This window comes from Carassius auratus, unplaced genomic scaffold (genome assembly GCF_003368295.1).
Source record: "Carassius auratus strain Wakin unplaced genomic scaffold, ASM336829v1 scaf_tig00216283, whole genome shotgun sequence".
NCBI classification, from domain to species: Eukaryota; Metazoa; Chordata; class Actinopteri; order Cypriniformes; family Cyprinidae; genus Carassius; species Carassius auratus.
Window position 1 is genome coordinate 18,963 of NW_020528492.1, and position 15,011 is coordinate 33,973.

General features: G+C 32.2%; 2 long non-coding RNA genes across 2 annotated transcripts; one reads left to right on the top strand and one right to left on the bottom strand.

Moving 5' to 3' along the window:
* Nucleotides 1-8,211: 8,211 nt before the first annotated feature.
* Nucleotides 8,212-9,240, bottom strand: LOC113097467 (uncharacterized). The gene is made up of 3 exons (XR_003288869.1): nucleotides 8,796-9,240; nucleotides 8,624-8,702; nucleotides 8,212-8,291 (listed from the first exon to the last, which is right to left on the bottom strand). It is a non-coding gene; the product is annotated as an uncharacterized LOC113097467 (long non-coding RNA).
* A 1,065-nt stretch (nucleotides 9,241-10,305) lies between these two features.
* On the top strand, nucleotides 10,306-13,192 carry LOC113097464 (uncharacterized). Its single transcript, XR_003288868.1, has 3 exons — nucleotides 10,306-10,367; nucleotides 10,730-10,840; nucleotides 12,681-13,192. It is a non-coding gene; the product is annotated as an uncharacterized LOC113097464 (long non-coding RNA).
* Nucleotides 13,193-15,011: the final 1,819 nt, after the last annotated feature.

Sequence of the window (15,011 nt, forward strand, 5' to 3'; positions counted from 1 at the left end):
TTGAGAATGTGAAATATTGTTAAATGTAAGGTCAGCTGATCAGGCGTCACACTTCACCATCTAACAGGGGACCAGTGTGCTTTTTTTTTTAATGCAACAATCAATAAATAATTTTGAAAAACTGACATATTATAACCAAAAATTCCTCATAAAGTAGACTACCAGTAAATTTGATAAAAATTATTCTGACAATAGACCTGACGATTTTTTGCTTAAGTGCTATCTGATATTATCAAGATGAATTTGTTCTGACAGGTTAACTCTGAGTTCTTGTCATCTTTTATTACCATTATCTAAACTATAGCAAATAAACTGTGATAGTGTGTGAAATGTTCAAGGTGTCTGAATAAATGTAGTTTTTACTGTATACATACACAATATACGTATATGTACTTATAATACTGACACATTGAGAAGTGTCATTATAGTTAGTTTGTTAGCACTTAGTTTCTTTATTTTTCAAATAATAATAATAGTAATAAAAAGTAGTAATATAATTAGAGTCAGCCAGCTGTCAACAGTTCAAGGGCAGAGGTAATGCCTCTTATAATTAACTATATATATATATATATATATATATATATATATATATATATATATATATATATATATAATTTATTTTATTTTTTTACATTTATTTGACATTTTCTTGGCTTTAACCCCAGTACACTTCTCAACGTATGAATGCAATCAAAACCCATTCTTGAGAAGGTCCTATCGGTGATGATAATTTGATCAGACAGATGGATGGATGGATGGATGGATGGATGGATGGATGGATAGATAGATAGATAGATAGATAGATAGATAGATAGATAGATAGATAGATAGATAGATAGATAGATAGATGGATGGATAGAATAGTGCTAATGTTGATCTGAACACTTAGGTCCCCTGTTAAATGGTAAACTGCGACATCTCTTTGGTTGCTTTGACATTTCTTGAAGATTTCATGTTAACTTTGAAAATATTCACTTGGCTAAATTTCTAAATCAATGTTACAATCAACATATATTGTAACATTATATTATCATCCTTGCCATAGCATTCAGAGATGGTGAGAATGTGAATTATTGTTAAATGTAAGGTCAGCTGATCAGGCGTCACACTTCACCATCTAACAGGGGACCAGTGTGCGTTAGTCTAGAGAAAACACCACTATATGCACAGATCTGTTGCTGTGTATGTTTAGTATGTACAGTTTAGCCTGTGTGGAATTGTTTTTATTATTTGACTTTTTTTTTTTGTTCAACACAAACAAAAATGACCCTCATTGGCCGATAAGAAACATCAAAGGAGGATTCGTTGTAGAGTGTTTGACAAAATTAATGTCTTGTAATCTATAATGTATGTTCAGAGCACAGCCGAGTGATCCCGCGATCATTAAATCAAACATGTACGCGTATTTAAAAGGGATTTTAATACCCTGCATTTTGAGAGTGACTCCCTGATGCTCGCAAGTTAGGCTTCATAACATATCTAGACTGTTATTAGTATGTAGGCTATAACAGGTTTTGTAGTTGTCTATAGATCTGTTATCTTTCTCTATTTGAACTTTGAATATATAGAGAGCACTTATTGTTTCTACTTAATACGACTATTATGTCATTTGTTATGTGTTTATTTGTCTGTTCAGTTTGTGAAAAGGATTTCACTTTCAGTCGGTCACTCTCAACGTCTCATCGGTGATGACTGACACATTGTGATCCTACTTCTAGAAGCTCATAATTCATGTACGGTTCCAATGTCTGAAGAGACTCAGATAAAATCATGCAGGAGAGAATCCAGGCAGTTGAACAAAACCTTTTACACAGCTTGAGTGTTGTTGTTTTTACTGCATATGATAATTCATACTCAGAAAGTAGAACTGAAATTATATTTATTACAAGATTATTTTTCCAGTCAAATATTTTTAGACCAGAAGTTGGTCACTGAGATTCCTTTTTGTATCTGTAAAAATCTTGTCTTGTGGCTTGAGTTAAGTGTTGGCATTAATGCTAATCAAACAATAAAAGGCGAGGAGAAAATAATTACATTAATTTCTCAAGTAAAGCATTATTAGTTTGTTTAATTTACATCAACAAAACAAATTTATGGGTTAAAAAGAGCAGAAAGAGCTCTTTAAGGTAACAATTGCATGTCAATACTTCTGACAGTAAAGAGTGCAAGTGTTAGATAAAATGAGTTTGGTCCCCAGTTAGATGGTGACGTGTGACGCCTGTTAGACTGAATCACCTCTTCTTACATCACAGACACATTGTAAACATTATATGTTAAGTTAAAAAACAACATTATATGTTAACTTAGGAAACATCATTATATGTTAACTTAAGAAACAATATTATATGTTAACTTAAGAAACAATATTATATGTTAGATTGCTGCATTGAAAAATTTCAGTTGAGTTCAGTAAAATATCTTTTAACCAGGCTACTTTAGCTGTTTAACACTGACATTTTTCAGAGGCTCCATTTTTTTGTAGGGTATTATCAGCATTGCCATTATATTCAGAAATAAATAAATAAATAAATAAAAGTAATTTGTTAAATGTAAAGGCAACCAAACAGATCACGTCATGCTTCACCATCTAACTGGGGACCGGTTTGATCTTGGAGGCTAATATTTCTTTCTTTTTTTTTTCTTTTTTTAAAGATAGATAGATAGATAGATAGATAGATAGATAGATAGATAGATAGATAGATAGATAGATAGATAGATAGATAGATAGATAGATAGATAGTGCTAATGTTGATCTGAACACTTAGGTCCCCTGTTAAATGGTAAACTGCGACATCTCTTTGGTTGCTTTGACATTTCTTGAAGATTTCATGTTAACTTTGAAAATATTCACTTGGCTAAATTTCTAAATCAATGTTACAATCAACATATATTGTAACATTATATTATCATCCTTACCATATCATTCAGAGATGGTGAGAATGTGAAATATTGTTAAATGTAAGGTCAGCTGATCAGGCGTCACACTTCACCATCTAACAGGGGACCAATGTGCTTTTTTTTATGCAACAATCAATATATAATTTTGAAAAACTGACATATTATAACCAAAAATTCCTCATAAAGTAGACTACCAGTAAATTTGATAAAAATTATTCTGCCAATAGACCTGACCATTTTTTGCTTAAGTGCTATCTGATATTATCAAGATGAATTTGTTCTGACAGGTTAAATCTGAGTTCTTGTCATCTTTTATTACCATTATCTAAACTATAGCAAATAAACTGTGATAGTGTGTGAAATGTTCAAGGTGTCTGAATAAATGTAGTTTTTACTGTATACATATACAATATACGTATATGTACTTATAATACTGACACATTGAGAAGTGTCATTATAGTTAGTTTGTTAGCACTTAGTTTCTTTATTTTTCAAATAATAATAATAGTAATAAAAAGTAGTAATATAATTAGAGTCAGCCAGCTGTCAACAGTTCAAGGGCAGAGGTAATGCCTCTTATAATTAACTATATATATATATATATATTGGCTTAACCCCAATACACTTCTCAACGTATGAATGCAATCAAAACCCATTCCTGAGAAGGTCCTATCGGTGATGATAATTTGATCAGACAGATAGATAGATAGATAGATAGATAGATAGATAGATAGATAGATAGATAGATAGATAGATAGATAGATAGATAGATAGATAGATAGATAGATAGATAGACGGATGAATGGATAGATGGAATAGTGCTAATGTTGATCTGAACACTTAGGTCCCCTGTTAAATGGTAAACTGCGACATCTCTTTGGTTGCTTTGACATTTCTTGAAGATTTCATGTTAACTTTGAAAATATTCACTTGGCTAAATTTCTAAATCAATGTTACAATCAACATATATTGTAACATTATATTATCATCCTTGCCATTGCATTCAGAGATGGTGAGAATGTGAATTATTGTTAAATGTAAGGTCAGCTGATCAGGCGTCACACTTCACCATCTAACAGGGGACCAGTGTGCTTTAGTCTAGTGAAAACACTATTATATGCACAGACCTGTTGCTGTGTACGTTTAGCATGTACAGTTTAGTCTGTGTAGAAATTACCATGCAGTAGTGAACAAAATGGTGACCTAAACATGGAAACATTGAAATGAACTGATTTTGTTCAAGTGAAAAAAATTTTTGAACATCATTGAACCAAATTTACACTTCAGTTTTCACCAACAAATCTTTTGACATTGTATGGGTAAAACCAGCAGAAAGAGCTCTTTAAGGTAACAATTGCAGGTCAGTACGTTTAATAGTAAAGAGTGCATTTGTTAGATAAAATGAGTTTGGTCCCCAGTTAGATGGTGATGTGCGATACATGTCTGGCTGATTTGCCCTTTCTCGAATAACAAACGCACTTTAAAGATTCTGGAGCTTAAAACTCAACAATTCTATTACTGACGAATACTGTTCAATTTAAAGGGTTTATCGTGGACTACGGTGTTTATAGTTTTTATTCGTTTAATACGCAAATTTTACATTATTTCGAGTTTAATGAAACAACTTTTTTTCTGTCAAAAACAATTGTGTTTGACATGAGTAGCATATTTTACTAACTATTCAGCAGATGTTGTAAAAAATGCTTGAAAAAAATCTTACATTTCATCTTAAAATCTTAAATTTAATTTTAACAACAGTTTGTAAGTAAACGTTCTTAATGTCAGTTTACAGTTAACCCTTGGCGTAAATTTTTAGTTTGTCCATTTAGTGCAGTTTGTCCATGTGCAGGGTATTTCACTGGTTTCATTAAGATACCTTTGCATCAACAGACAAACGCTGTGGACAGGGACATTTATTACGTCAGTTTTGATGTCTTTTATCTCAAACACAAATTCAGCTGTATTTTATGATGACGGTGTTTATAGAGTGGAATTATTTTCAGCAGTTAATACCTCAATGTTGAAACTTTTCACAGAAACTTATTGTATGACTTCAGAAGACTTTGAATACAACACAAATAGTTTTTAATACTTTTATAATCTTTCTTGGACTAAATGTCCATGAGTAAGTATACCCCAATATATTATTTCATCAGGAAATAACATTTGCCCATAGATTCTGCATTTTGATGCTAAAGGTTTCTCATTCAAAGCCATGAAGCGCCTGCATGTGGATAAACAGTGTTTTCTGTCAATATGTGACCGGTTGAGAACGCTTGAGAGTTTAAGCAGTGTGGATATACACACAGAAGAGATTTTGTTAGAATGACTTTGGTCCCCAGTTAGATGGTGAAATGTGACGTCTATTTAGCTGATTTTGCCATGAGAAGCCTACTAAGTTTAATTCTATTTAGCCATTTTTTACATTATTTCTGAATGTAATAATGACATATGAGTTACACATATTATCTGTCTTTATACACAATTTTGACTATGATGTATATTAGTATATTACTTATATTACTAAAAATTACTTAAATTACTTTTGATTGTTCACTAGCAGTATTAATATGGTTTTATTTTTTTACCCTAAACTCTTTTTACAGTGTTTGTTGAACGGGTATTTTAGTGTTATGATCAACATTGGCGTTGCATGCACAGATAGTGAAGATGCTAAATGTAAGGTCAACCAGCATCACACTTGACCATCTAACAGGGGACCAGTGTGCTTTAGTTTAGTCACATCACTTCTACACTCTAAAAACCCATAAGTTCTAAATACTCAATTTTTTGTGGACACCAATTATCTATGTAAAGATTGATAGCCTGAAAAGTCCTGTAAGTCGCTTTGGATAAAAGCGTCTGCTAAATGCATAAATTTAATTTTTTATTTAATTTTAATTTAAATAAGAAAGTTTTAGGCTGTGAGTGTGTGCAGTTTACACTGTAGAAAATAAATAGAAGCATCGTCAAGTTATGTTTACCACAGGCATTATTTTATTCATAAATTGAAAAACTCTCAAAGCAACCCGCAGCTCTAACATCATAATTCCACCACTCTTATTTCAGATCTATTATGGCACTTAATTCTTACATTTCATGTTCTAAAGAACATTTATTCTCACACATGTACACTGGGAAAGCATGAAGGGCTCCTTTCATGTTGACATCATGTAAAAAAAAACTATAATAATAAAAAAAACGGTGATGGAGGCAGTTAGTGTTTGTGATTTGCCCTCACATGAAGATCAGACGTTTAGAATGTGATGAATGTCTGTGAAATCCTGCAGGTCTCTGATATGGTGAAACCTAGAAAACCACAAAAACGTAAAGTGTTTAACCGACATTGGAAAAGAGAAAGCCAAGTCTGTGTCCTGTTATGTTCGGACACTTCACACAACTTGAAGTTACAGTACCTGAAGTGTTACGGCTCACTCTGTTATATTCAGCATCCAGCTCAGCCTGCAGTTTAAGAAAGATTTGTAAAGGTTTACTACAAGTTTGTACATTTCTTTTGTAATTTTAATATATTACAATATTCATGTCTGTGTATAAGCTTAAACCTAATTTTGGATTAGTACTCTTAGAAGCTAGTTGTTTAAAAAACAGACCAAAAAACAAACAAACACACGTTTACCAGGGCATTTCCCCAAAAAAGCACTGTTTGGCTAAGATGAGCATAGAAACATTTGATACCAAATGGTCTCAACAATCGACTTGCTCATAATGCTTTTGAGAAACGCAGTCCTGAACATCACAGTTAACACCAGTGACATTCAAATCGTTTAGTGACGAAATGCCAGCTAACGTTAAGATTAGTGTCCTTCTTTGACGTTAACATCATACTGTAAGCAGTGATGCTAAAATAGAATCCAAATCAATGCACATTCAAAAGCACTTGAGCGCTGTGTAAAAACATCATTTCCCAAAAATAAAAACATCCCTTTATCGTGATATTCAATAAGACATTTTCACAATTGTTTCGATGTACTTACAAGTTGTTCCATAAGTTTGCTCCAGTCGCTTGTGATTATCTGCCGTGTTGAATGGATTCATCTGAATGTCGATTAGAACAACAACGTGACGTCACGGAGTAAACTTAAAATTAATAATTTAAATAGAAAAGTCTACTCAAAACCCGTCTTTAAGCCACACAAAAAAAATAAAACAATTCCTCATTCTGAAAATGTAATTTTTATAAGTTGCATCAATGATTTAAAAGACTTTAAATGCGGTGTTCTTAATCTTTTTACGTTAGTAGTACAGTTCAGGTTCAGACCTGTTGCTGTGTAAGTTTAGTATGTTCAGTTTAGTCTGTGTAGAAATGACCGTTCAATAGTGAACAAAACGGAGACCTAAACATTGAATCATATATATATATATATATATATATATATATATATATATATCAGTATCTACAATGTGTATGATGGTCTTTCCTGGCTAGTGCATTATAAAAAAGTAAAATGAAATCTGATTATTTTTCAAGCTACATAATCTTAAAGCAGATCAATCTGAATCAAAGTGCCTTGTTTTAAAGAATCCCCACACCCCCAGTTCCCCCAGCAGTGTCTGGTGAGTTGATGGTCTCCTCTCTTCATATGCTAATAACACTAATGTCTCCACATTATCACCTGGCCTCTCACAGCGAGCAGGTATTCGGACATACAAGCAAAGCCCAGAAAAGAAAGCAGGTCTATTTAAGTGTATTTTATAAATGAAATGATACAAATAGTATTTAATTATACCAGATATTAATTTATTATTATTAAATTTAGGTTGAAACTCAACATTTTTGCAAAGAAGCTGTTTATATGTTAGGCATTGTATATTATTTTATTTTTAAACGCTAGATAAATAAAATAAGATCATAGCAGTAAGTCCGGGCAATTCTTTTTATTAAGTCAGGCATTTGTTGAACACACTGCTGGGTACTTTTAACAGGTCTTTCCCATAACATGCACCAATCCGGCATCAGGGTCTGTGGTCTGTGGTCTCTAAAACACTGGATAATATCAGTAAAATATATATATATCATTTCCCTTAGGGCTTAAATGAACCTCATCATTTAAATATAGCTCAGGTTTGTCAAACACTATGTGTGGATGATGGACAATGCTCCATTAAAAAAGAGAACAAACTTGGTCATCACATTGTTCACAAACTTCCTGACTATGTCCACCTTTCCTCCAGTGGTGCCTCGGGTCGATTGAAGAAAGCATAATCTTCATTTGTTCAGTTCTTTCTTTAAGACAATGTTGGAAGAAAGGAAGGAGGTCACCCCAAACCACTGGACCTGGGAAGACACACTGAGATTGGTGCCCATGGTTTCCATTGCTCGCTTTCCACCACGTCCAATGTAGCAGTCCCAACAATCCAGATTCTGCATGCAGCTGATAGAAAATATACAATACAAATTATTAATTATGGCTCAAATCTATGGAGGTTCCATAATTGCTGAAAATGTGTTTATAGGATGTTTATTTTATTGTTACATTTCCAGTCTTTAACATGGACAGCCAAAACTCACAGGTTTAAACGTTAAAGCTGATCCCTGAAACTGAAAGATATTCAGATGAATATACACTAACACTAAGAGGTTTACTTGTCTTGAAATGATATTGACATCTATTATTCTTGTTGATTGTGGCAATTCCATTTTTGGGAGTATATATTTTTGTATTCAGAACATTTTATATTCAAAATATATTGAGTAGCAACACACCTTTTCTTGAGGACTGAACTTTCTGATGAAGTGAAATTCTTGTTTAGAGTGAACAATGTGAACTGTTGACTTGACTTTTCTTAAAAGAAAAAAGCAAAAACAGTTTTGTTAAACATGTTTAAACATAGTTGCAACATTTGTAGAATAAGTGATTAGAAAATGTAGAACTTACTCATGTTGTAGGATATGTTCTCCTTTCTAGCAGCCAGAATCACTTTAATAGTGAGTGAATGTTCTGTGATTATAAAGCAGCACTTCCTCCAGCTGGAGAGCGATGGGTTACATCAGGATGTGATCACTGTGTGTACGATGCGGTCTGTATGGCCGGTCATCTGTATGATCAGCTTCTGTATGACCAGTCATCAGCATGCTGGCCATTCTCTTATGCATTGCATCTCTACCTGACGAGTCACTCTATGTCTTATGTTTTTACTTAAGTTTAACTATTTCTGATGGCAAGATTGGCTGTTTTAGTGTTATTATCAACATTGTTGTTTCATAGATAAACAGAATATGAAATATTGATAAATGTAAAGGCAACCAAACAGGCATCACAATTCACAGTCTCATTGGGGACCATTTTTTACACTTTCTCAATCCTTGACTCTTGGTCAGGAGCCCTTGGCGTAATTTTTAGTTTGTCTATTTAGTGCAGGTTTTCCATGTGCAGGGTATTTCACTGGTTTCATTGAGATACCTTTGCATCAACAAACGCTGTGGACAGGGACATTTATTACGTCAGTTTTGATGTCTTTTATCTCAAACTCAATTCAGCTGTATTTTATGATGACTGTGTTTATAGAGTGGAATTATTTTCAGCGATGAATACCTCAATGTTGAAACTTTTCACAGAAACTTATTGTATGACTTCAGAAGACTTTGAATACAACACAAATAGTTTTTAATACTTTTATAATCTTTCTAGCACTAAATGCCCTTGAGTGTAAAAAAAAAAAAATTCCCTGATTATTTTTCAAGCTACATAATCTAAAAGCAAACCAATCCCAGTCAAAGTGACTTGTTTTAAAGAATCCCCACATCCCCCAATTCCCCCAGCAGCGTCTGGTAAACTGATTGTTCCCTCTTCTTATATGCTAATAACACTAATGTCTCCACATTATCACCTGCCCCTTCACAGCAACAGTACCAACAGTATCCAGACTGAGTCTCATCCAATCACGGTCCAGATAGCTGGGTGGGGTTATATGTATATATACTGTTTTCCTGACAGAATCTACATTTAATTTTTTAGTTTTTTTGTGAAATAAAATTCCAAAACCTTAAAGGACAAACTGCTTTTTGAGATTCCTACATTGCCTACGAGGGACCACATACAACAAAGCCTACTAAGGCCATTTCTCATGTCTTTTTTCCATTCAAGACTGAAAAGGTAAGTTATATATTCTGAATTTAGATTCTGATAATATGTAAATGGTAGCCTTAAAAAATAAATGTCTGCCAAAAATGCACGCAGACTGTTAAAATTTGTATGTAGTCTCTTAGTAAATGTTAGTGCTGTTTAATCTCTATTTACTGTTTATATTTGTTCATTTGTTGATAGATTTTTTTTGTGGTTGTTTCTAAATATTGTTTTTCATTTTGGCAAATGCAGTGTACCCTAAAAAAATCTTGAATATTTCACAGGAAAATGAGACCCAGAAGAGTCTGTCCTGAAAAGGAAGCTTTGAAATTCATCGCATCTGGGAAAGATAAAGACACATTTCAGTCAAGAGTCAAGAGAAAGGTAAGTTATCATTTAAGACTCGGTCTCCAATACTGTATGACTGCAAATATTAATTAAATACTTGGCGTAGTAGCTTATGAATTTCAAGAAGTGCACTGTGCAATGTTATTACTTGTTCATAGTGTGCAGTGTGAAAAAATACAGAAACAGAAATTATAGATAATCAGTGGCTTCAATATTTAGTGTATTTTAATTTTGATGCACAGTTATAAAGATTGTACTGATAATCATACTTGATTAAATGTTTAATATTGATAATCATTGGAACTCGAAAACAACTGGGACACATATTAAACTTGTATCATAAATGTATGTATTCTCTAAAGCTAATATGTGCGTGTGTATGTGTTTGTGAACAACAGATTGTTGATGAACAGAAAAGAGCAGATTTGTGTGCATTTGTGACCACAAACATCACTAAAGGAGAAGAAATGATGTTCGACTGTGGAGATCCTGACATCTCATGGAGACAGGTACATTTCTATTTCAATTAGCTCATATTATTTCATGAATTTTTATTTATTTGTAGTAAAACAAATTTACTTTGAGTTTTAATGTAAAATAATGGAATTAACTTGGCAAACTTGTTACAAACAATGTTAAATCAGTTTGGTTTGGGATCAGTACGATTTTTAAATGTCTTTAAAAGAATATTCTGCTCACCAAGTCTGCATTTATTTAATAATAAAAAGTACAGTGAAAACTATAAAATAGTTAAATATTATCACAGTTTAAAGTAACAGTTCTCTCTCTCTCTCTCTCTCTCTCTCTCTCTCTATATATATATATATAGGCAAGATATCTATAGATATCTCGATATAGGTCTATTCAGTTTATTTTAAATAAATGCTGTAATTTTGACCTTTATTTTCATTGAATATCCTAAAAAGTACTATATATCACAGTTTCCACAAAACTATGAAGCAGGAAAATGTGCTTTCAACACTGATAATATAAGAATCATTATTAATGACTGAGAACCAATAATAATTGATCATAAAAGAACATAAATTCTGCTAATTTAAATGATTTCTGAAGATCATTTGACACTGAAGAGTGGAGTAATGATGCTGACATATTTCACAATTTTAAATTCATTTTACAATATTTCTGATCAGGTAAATGCAGCCTTGATTAGCAGAAAAGTCTTCTTTTAAAAACATTAAACCAGTCTTCCTGATCCCAGACTCACTGGTTAGGTGTGTTGATCCTGTGAGAGGTGTGAATGTTTGTGGGGAGAGAGAGAGAGCATCAACAGGGCAGATAGCACTACAACACAATAGAGATTACTGATCAAAGTGAAGAAAAAACCATCCGCATTGGTATGGTCTTTACTAGATTTCATAAAATAGTACCACTTTCCCATAAGATGTCATTGGTTAACACTAGTTAACATGAAAATCACTTTTAAAGTGTTTATTAATGTTAGTAAACATTACTTTTATCATTAACAAATACAATGTTTGATATTAATAATGTATTAATAAATATTATTTAATGGAGCTGAACTAACATTAACAAAAAATAAACAGTTGTATTTTTTTTAATGTTAACAAAGCTTAAATATTTAAACAAATGTATTTCTCATTGTTAGTTAATGTGTCCTGTCCATCGCTCAGTGTTTTTAAATCAAACTTAAAGACTCATTTTTACACCCTTGCATTTGAGTGATGCTGTGAACGGTTCTTTTGATGTATGTTTTTATTTTTTTTAAATGTGTATATATACATATTTTTTATTTTAATTTTTGATCTCTGTTGCTTTTAAAGTAACCTTTTCTTGTTAATGTTGTGCTCTATAAATAGAAATTGACTTGACCTGACTTATTGTAAAGTGAAACTTTACACTTCAACACTTTATTTTAAGGAAATAATGCATTGGTAATCCAGAATAATGCATTAATTAATCAATAATTATTGGCTTATTCTGGTCAATAAACTTGAATATCACTTAGTAAGAGCCACTCAATAATTGTGAAAAAGTTAATAATTAATTACTGGTTTGTTTATTCTTAACTAATACACAATTCTGGATCCTTAAAATGTTAGGTTAATCACTAATTACTAGTGTGTTATTACATGAATTACATCTTTTAATTTGGGACTGGGTTTGAGTATTAAAGGGGATGCAAGTCAACAAGTTTAATGTATGCAATAATAAAATCAGTTTTACAAAAAAAGAGCACTTGTTGAATTGTTCTGCATGTCACTTTCAGCGTTCATGACATTATCATTATTAATTGTATTAATTCTGTACAGCTTAGTCAGGTGGCCATTACTAGAGATTGTTATAAATGAATCTACTATATTACAGGTAGCAGGATGCTTGGTCCATTACATCCTGACGGATGGACAACACCCTCATCAGACCACTACACCCTCCACCCAGGATCCACTTGGTCTGTCTCTACATGTCAGAACGAGTAACTTCAGTCTTCAATGGGATGAAAGACTAAACATATCTTAAGCAGAATGATGAGCAAATCAGTGGAAGAGCATCCTACTATTGAGGAATGCCTTCAGGAAGTCAAAACTATGTGCAAAGACTTATTGTAGAGTTTACAATAAGCATTAAAATGATTGGATATAAAAACTGGTGTGAATTTACAGGTTTGATCACCAGTCTTATCAAATATCAACCACAAACAGCTACAGCTCAGGAAAGTCTTCAGTCTTCAGTCTTGGATACATCAGTAAATCACTAGTGCCATTAAATCAAAATGGTATGTTCCATTCACCATAAACAATACACAAGATCTAAAGATCATTGTCTTTTCATGTTTTCAACTTTGTAAAGTATGTATTACTGACATTACATTTTTTTAATTCATTCATATATTTATTCACTATATATATTTTTATCTTTTAATTTTGTTAAATAGCAAAACCCAGAAAGCCCTGGTCAGAAACAGAGAGGAAAGACATAGAACACTGTTTCAAGGTCTACTTTGAGGAAATGAAGGCTTCTGGAAAAGTGGACTGTGAAAGATGCATAAATGCAAACAGGATTCTAAATGGTAATGGAAGAGACTGGAAAACAGTTAAATACTTTGTGCTCAACAGAATAATTTCAGTTAAGAGAAGTTTGGGTCAACAGTACTGAGGCCATAAACCCTGAGAGCGTGTGATGTGGAGTATCAGTGTTGAGTCTTAACTGTGCCGTGACACTGAAGGTCCATGTACATGCAGCATCAGTGCCTCATAGCATTGAAATGATTGACTACAGCTGTTTTCAGCTGCTGTTTGGGACTCTGTTTTAGACCTGTTATAACTTTGATGTAAGCCACTGTAATTTTGAACTATTTAATTTTTTTTTAAATAAACATATTTTATTATTTTCATTTTGATTTGTTGTTTTACTTTTCTTGGCAATGTTGATAAAAATGGAGCCCCTAAATCAAGTGCTGCTCTGAAAAATGTCAGTGTGTTAAACGACTAAAGTGCCAATGCTTAAAGTATTTTATTGTAGCTCTCCATACAACACCTGACACTAATACACACATAGAGGTCAAAACTCAAAAATATATATTGATTGTTGCATTGATAATTTTCAGTTGGATCTACAAATGTGCAAATGTTAAAAGACATTCAGTTCATCTAATTTACTGGAGCCAACTGAAGATTTTAATGCAGTAAATAAAAAAATAAAATAAAAACACTGGTCCCCTGTTAGATGGTGAAGTGTGACGCCTGATCAGCTGACCTTACATTTAACAATATTTCACATTCTCACCATCTCTGAATGATATGGCAAGGATGATAATATAATGTTACAATATATGTTGATTGTAACATTGATTTAGAAATTTAGCCAAGTGAATATTTTCAAAGTTAACATGAAATCTTCAAGAAATGTCAAAGCAACCAAAGAGATGTCGCAGTTTACCATTTAACAGGGGACCTAAGTGTTCAGATCAACATTAGCACTATTCTATACATCCATCCATCTATCCATCTATCTATCTATCTATCTATCTATCTATCTATCTATCTATCTATCTATACATCTATACATCTATACATCTATCCATCTATCTATTAAAAAAAAAAAATTCCCATTTAGGCTCCAAGATCAAACCGGTCCCCAGTTAGATGGTGAAGTATGACATGATCTGTTTGGTTGCCTTTACATTTAACAAATTACTTTTATTTATTTATTTCTGAATATAATGGCAATGCTGATAATACACTAAAAATGGAGCCTCTGAAAAATGTCAGTGTTAAACAGCTAAAGTGGCATAGTTAAAAGGTGTTTTGCTGAACTCAACTGAAATTTTTTCAATGCAGCAAGCTAACATATAATATTGTTTCTTAAGTTAACATATAATGTTGTTTCTTAAGTTAAAATATAATATTGTTTCTTAAGTTAACATATAATGTTGTTTCTTAAGTTAACATATAATGTTGTTTCTTAAGTTAACATATAATGTTGTTTCTTAAGTTAACATATAATGTTGTTTCTTAAGTTAACATATAATGTTGTTTCTTAAGTTAACATATAATGTTGTTTCTTAAGTTAACATATAATGTTGTTTCTTAAGTTAACATATAATGTTGTTTCTTAAGTTAACATATAATGTTGTTTCTTAAGTTAACATATAATGTTGTTTCTTAAGTTAACATATAATGTTGTTTCTTAAGTTAA